We start from the raw sequence: 7099 nt of genomic DNA, 5'->3' as shown, positions 1-7099 counted from the left end.
TGGGATATTTGGACTTGTGTATTCTAACTAATGAAGGCTGCACGCTTAGAGTTAGAGCTACTTTTAAATAAATCAGATCACACCCTATGTTAGCTGTCTTGCAATTTGTTCTGTTTTTATAGGGAGTAAACAATCGGATTGACACTATTAAGTATGTCATTAATATTCAGGTAAATACTTCTTTTGGTATTTTTAGGGACTAGATGAGTGAACTGATATTATTCCGCACACCACTGGTATCCATGTGTATTTATGAACTTGGTGGAACAAGCATTGTGGTATCTGTTTTTAATGAGATAAAAGTACCATCCTGTAGAACATAGCGTCACAATATGCTTGTTGTATTTATTCAAGTGACATTCTAGTTGATGAGTTGATTAGTGCAAACATGGTGCATGCTGTGTCCGATTAAAGGGCTGGAATTACGTGGTCATTAAATTCACATTCGGACCTTTTTTCCAATATAAGGATAACCCACGGTTTTGATGGCTTACTTGCTAGTTTTCAGAAACAATCCAAGGTTTATCAGTTAGGCAAGGGAGAGGACGATCATTTAGAGGTTGCTTTTTGTAGTACCTTGACGGGATGAGTTGGGCTCCAGCATTGATTTTTTGTTTAATCTTTTTTTGTTATTGTTGAAACTGACACAGGAAGTGTTATGTATTCTTGACTTGAAGCGGTTGTATTATTTTGAATTTAAAATACTTGGAGAAATGTTCATTAGTATTCACTTTTGGATACTATAGGGCTTATTTCTTTTTTTTAAATGTGTTTATGGTTTAAAAAACCTTTACAAAACATTGAGTAAAAGAGTTTAAACTTTACATTACATTAGAAATCGTGTTAAAATTCAGAAACAACTAAAAGAAACGATAAATAGTACAAGCAAGCCAAAAAATAAATATGAACCCATTATTAGATTGTTAAGAAATGGTTACTACATATCATCAATAACATTTTCTGGGATCATACATCTCAACAGATGAACAATTAAAAGTGGTTGACAAGTAATTTCAAATCAATAGATTTAAAAAAGGCTGCAACTGCTATTGTGTCATGAACATTATCCCCATAGAAACTTCTCTTTTTCCAAGTCACAAAACCCTTTATTCCTGGTTTCAAAGTCACAAAGCCCTTTATTCCTGGTGTACACATGTTTCAGCTGCTCAAGAGCCTTTCTCAAAACAAATAGGGCAATAGCAAAACAGTCATAGTATATTGTGCAAAGCCGACGCGAGGAATATGAATCAGATGCACTCAAGGGATTTACCCGGGACTATTGCAATAAGACGGCATATGACTGTTTTACTATTGCCCTATTTGTTTTGAGAAAGGCTCTTGAGCAGCCGAAACACGTGTAAACCAGGAATAAAGGGCTTTGTGACTTTGAAACCAGGAATAAAGGGTTTTGTGATTTGGAAAAAACGTATGTGTGGTGCAATCCTTGAGTGGCAGACCACTTTGATCATATGACAGGAACCATCAAGGACAAGGCCAGCTGCTATCTACTGCCCAGTGTACGTCTCTGCGCCCACAAGCTCTCCCCGGCTGGCAATGTGAACGCGCTGCTGCTCATCGACCACACAGGGAAGAGGCTAGTGGATTGCGGCAGCATCTGGTAGGGGATATGCCAGTTTCTCTGTCTAGAGAATCTCTACGAGCTAGGGAGCCCCACCACTGAAAGGAGCACTACCTGTCCGGAGTAAGGGAGCCTGACACCATGGCGGGCATTATCGTGGAGCAAGGGAAGAACCTCAGCAAGCTCTTCATTGGCACTTCCACGGATAGCAAGTCTGAGTACATCCCCACCCTATCCAGCCGCAAGCTCATCACGGATGAGGAGAGCGTTGAAATGTTTAGCCTGGTGTACCAAGATGAGTTTGTCTCTTCTCAGATCAGAATCCCCTCTGACACGCTTTCACTCTACCCTGCCTTCGACATCTACTACGTCTATGGCTTTGTCAGTAAGCAGTTTGTGTACTTCCTCACCCTGCAACTTGACACTCAGCAGACCATGTTGGACTCCATGGGGGAGAGGTTTTTCACCTCAAAGATTGTGCACATGTGCTTGGGTGACCGCAAATTCTATTCCTACATGGAGTTCCCCATAGGTTGCACCAAGGATGGTGTGGAGTACCGGCTGATACAGAGCGCCTACCTGAGCAAACCGGGTAAGTGGCTGGCCGAGTCGCTGGGAATCCCAGAGGATGAGGATGTACTCTTCACAATCTTCTCCCAGAGTCAGAAGAATTGCTCCAACCCTCCCAGGGAGTCTGTGCTGTGCCTCTTCACCCTGAGGGAAATCAATGGGCGTAACAGGGAGCGCATCCAGTCTTGCTACCGGGGAGAGGGCCAGCTCTCCCTTCCCTGGCTGCTCTTCAAGGAGATGTCCTGCATCAGCACGGTGACACGACATTTTATTTCACTGCTCACAACTTGAAATGTGAAATCCCACTGTATGAAGTGTGTGCTCCTCTGGTCGCCTTTATCAGTTACAATATTTAAGATTTCTTTCCTAATATTTATAATGTCTATGTGAATGATTGAGTATTTTGAGCAAGATTTTCTTCGAAAAGAGGCTAAGTCTCGTAGTGCTCTTAAAAAACAGAGATTAGGTGGTTGCACATTGGCAACGCGGGCCGCTAAGGGACATAATCACCACCATCTACTACCATCTACCACATCCTTGCAAATCTATGACCTATTGTGGAATCAGAAAATACAATACTAAGGCTTTTACACCATGCAAAGAGAAATACACTGACACAGGCTTGTAAATATTCCCAGAATCTTTATTGCAATTCTATACAGTTTACAAAACAAAGTACACAAATAGCTATTTGGCCATCAATACATCACAGAGACTACCAGCAGGGTTCAATGTGAGCAGTGAATAGGAATTGCTATCTGGACATCAGCGTATTTATACAGTTTCTTTATAACGATGTCCAGCCTCTTACAAGTTAATCATGTACTGGGCTAGGGTCGCGCCAGGTTTGTTCCTAATTTACATATCTCGTGCATGCGGTGTACTTTTTAATACATTTGCTAACAAACACTATTATTCTCTAGGTTTAACTTTACACTCTTTACACATTGCTTTTATACAGGTCAAACAGATGTTTTGCATGTCGTGTTTAGATAGCGTTATTGTTCTTGTATACTTGTAGGTTAACATCGCCGATTCAAGTAATCCCCTGATCCCGAGGTCAACAAAGGACAAGGTCTACAAGACCCTAACCTGTAGCATGCAGGCAGGTTGGACATTAACTCTCCTACAGAGGTTGAAGAGGTTAAAGCAAGAAAAAGAGACCACAAGTCGGCCATTTTAGGCCACAGGGTGACTTTGCACGACCATTTTTTTTTGGATTGATTAGAAGGCCATTTCCAACCGCAAAGGAAGAGAATGACGACAGGAGCCTGTTTAAGCCAACTTGCAATTTATCAAACAACAGAAAATCGACGGTGTAAGCTAACCATGCTACCTTTATATTGCCCACCTTAGGGGAGATGAGGGTGGCAAGAGCCAAATAATTATTTACGTCAGAGACATATAAATTAAATAAACAGGCTGCAAGAATACAGTCTTGTCTAAGGCCGGAGGGACTTGGAATACGATTGGACATCATTCCCTCTTTGTTTTGTCTGACCTGAATGCTTGAATTCTTGTGTAGTCCAATGATGAGTTTTAAAAAGCCAGTTGGAATTCCCCAGCTTGCTAATTTTCCCCATAGCCTAGATCGATCCATGCGATGAAATGCAGAGGACAAGTTGACAGATGCAACATATGTACAACTGCCGGGTGAAGACCAGGCTAATTCTTGAAAAGAGCGTAAAATAAGGTCATTACCTTTATGGAATGTGGCTTTGCGAAAGCCAGACTGAAATGTTGAAAGGTTGATAGTTGAAGTTGCCCATGTCTTACTGTCAACATCTAGCAGCGATACTGGTCTGTAATTTTTGGGATTTGATCTTACTCCCTTTTTAAAAATCGGGACAACATAGGAAGTGTGCCAAGATTTGGGAAAACTTTGTGAGTCAATAATACAGTTAAAGAGGTTAGTTAGTACATTGCCCAGTTAGAGGGATCCTGCTTTAGTGTGTGATTGGTAATACCATTAGGGCCAGCAGCTCTAGAAGATTTTGACAAAATGATCAATACATGTAATTTATTCACTGCTACTGTGATATTAATTTCAGGAGACAGTTTAGTATCTATCAAGGGGACATTAGGTAATATCTTGGCTTTACCTGGGGCATACAGATCTGGAAAGAAATGTCACCCAGTCAAATTCAGCAACAGCATTCAGTTGAGAAGTGAAAACTTTTCCTGCCCATTGATTATGTGCCAAAATGCTCCCAGATCTTTTTTTTGTTAATCTCGTTGTAATAATGCAGAGCGAGTGAACCTACAGACATGTTTATGCCTTTGTTTTTGTGCTCTGCATTTGGATAACTTTTCAGTAAGAATCAGATCGGAGCTCATTATTTGTCTTAGTGTACGTCTGGTCTCACCTTTCATGGGGCCTAACCTTCCATCATAGACACAGGTTTGTTTGTTATTTGATTTGTGCTTATTCAACCCTGGATTGTTAATAACAGCACTCAGAAGGTCTTCGACAGTCGAGTCAAAATAGCCCACATTGAAAACTTCCAGTTTCCATTCTAATGTGGTTTGACACATCATCAAATTAAATTCCACAGAGTGTGGGCCTCATTCCGAGTACGGCGGTAAGGGATAGCGGCCACCGCTAACGAGAGCGGTGGCGGTAATCCCTTACCGCCATACTCCGAGTTCCCTTAGCGCCATGGTGGTTTTAACACCTGCTTTTAGCAGGCGTTAAAAACCATGGCGCTAAGGGACCTTGATGTTAATTATGCCACCGTAATTTACGGTGGCGTAATTGACGCCTTCCCCACTCCCATTATGCCCTATGGGGCAAGAATGGGAATGGGGAAGGGTAAATGGAGATTGGGGAATTACCGCCCCGCCAACCTTGGAATGGGGCGGTAATTCCGCCAACCACCAAGGCGCTGCCGGTCCGGGTACGGCGTCAACCAAGGTGTTAATAGCGCCATTGGTTAGCGCCGTACTCGGAATGAGGCCCAGTATGTCAATATTTCTTGAGGACCAACGAACTGCATTTTTACTGGAGGTTACTTTGGATATGATATGATATTTCATTTATAACGTGCCTATGCACAAGTGTTTCAAGGCGCGGCAAGGGAGGGGAAACAGAGGAAAGACAGAGACAACAATCCTACTAGGCCAGGTGACATTGAGATCGGGCAAGTGCTGGGGAGGGGAGAAGGGGAAAAGTGTGGGGCAAAGGGGAGGTGGCAGTGCACTACATAGGATAACATTGAAATAAATAAAGACAATAAATAAAAGTGTGGCAAGCTGGTGGCAAGGATAAGTGCATACATCAGGTGTCAAGTGCTAGTAGGGGCTGTAGGGGCTTTTAGATTGGTAGGTCTGATTATCAATTGATCTTACATTTGAAACAAAAGCGTAAATTTGGCACTTAAAGTACAGTGATCGCTCCACTTGTTTTCGACGATCGCAAATTCAGAGCAAAGCTCAAACAGCCTTTGGTCAGCATAGATATAATCCAAGGTTGAACAGGTCGAACCTCTGGACCAAGGGTTTTTCTCCACTGCCAACCTGTTCTGGATTTTGAGTCCAAGGATGGTAGGGTGAACCCACACTGGTTGCCTCCTAGACTTAGCGGAACAGAGTTGGCGTTAAGATCACCTGCCATAAGAACATATCTATAGCTATTCCTGGATCTGCAGCTGGGGACAAGGTCAATGATAATAAATAAAAATTCATCTACAGCCCCAACACAATTGTGCCAGTATACATTAATTAGCAAAGCATACAGGTTAAGGGTCTGTATTGACACTTCTACAGCTCGCATACCATAGGTAAAGTTTTTAATCTATTCACCAGACATACATAGATTTTTGCAAAGAGCTATGATAAGGCCACCTGATGGTTTACCTCCACAACTCGGTTTTGCAGGCTGGTGAAATACTTCAGACCCGCCAATAGCAGGAGCTGAAGTCATCCACGTTCCCTGGAGCATTAGGCAATTATTGCTTCTTAAGAGAGCAATTGTATCAAGGTTTGTCAAAAGATGTATATTGTCTCGAGAGTTCCAGGAAAGTAGCGTCAGCACCTCATTTTTTCAATTAGGGTTTGAAAGAAACTACATACATCACTGTTTGGGATTAAATCTAAAATTGTTGTGCCTCTCCAAACCTTGTACTCTAAAGTTAGATGATCTGCTTTGGTTACATGCCGCATCAGTGTTATACTGGGCGGTTCTAGATTTAGGTGTAAACAAGCTGTCTCTGTCCGTGGAATGCTTACATTCGAAAAATCGAGCGATTGAAAAGCCTGTGTTATTTAAGTGTATGCACGTTTCAGATCAAATACCAGTCTCGATTGGAAATAAAGAAGAGATTGCATCGTATTTTGCCTAACTAGACATATTAGTCTTTGAATGTCAGCAGAGGAAAGGGAACTCAAAGAGGGAATGTCTGAGAATATCATCAAGACATTAGTACTATTAAGGCAAATGAGGAAATTATCTCCCAACAACCTGGAATTCAACAATATGTTTTCCTTGTGTGGTGTATGCTCATTCGATTGGGAATTCACATTCTGTGTAGGTTTAAACAAATTTGGAGACAACATCAGCATATTGTGATAGTTCCAATTGGTGGAATTGGAGAGTTTTTTTCATTGGACAACAGCATTATACCAAGGAAATCTGTCTTTCTGCATGGGTTGCTGACTGGGTGTTGCAGTACAGTTTTCCCCTGAAGCCTGTATATGAATTGCCATATCAGAAGAGGCAGGACCAAAGTTTGGATGAATGGGTCTATCAGACATAGGATCAATGGCGCCACCTCTCAGAACATATATCTTATTCAAAGAACCCAGCAAATTCAAATTTTGATTTGCTTGATGAACTCCTGGAGTGGTGATTAGAGTCTAAATGGTCGAGGATGGCATGCCAGAATGACTGGCCATACCAGCATCATTCTCGTAATCCCTCACCCATTCTGGCTGTATATCCCCACGAATTTT

General features: G+C 41.9%; 1 pseudogene; it reads left to right on the top strand.

The window, feature by feature from the left end:
• Positions 1–1469: 1469 nt before the first annotated feature.
• LOC138568842 (plexin-A3-like) lies at positions 1470–2440 on the top strand (annotated as a pseudogene).
• Positions 2441–7099: the final 4659 nt, after the last annotated feature.

Source organism: Ambystoma mexicanum, chromosome 2q (genome assembly GCF_040938575.1).
Source record: "Ambystoma mexicanum isolate Mex_15411 chromosome 2q, UKY_AmexF1_1, whole genome shotgun sequence".
In the NCBI taxonomy this organism is placed as follows: Eukaryota; Metazoa; Chordata; class Amphibia; order Caudata; family Ambystomatidae; genus Ambystoma; species Ambystoma mexicanum.
This window is presented reverse-complemented; position numbering and strand designations above follow the sequence as displayed.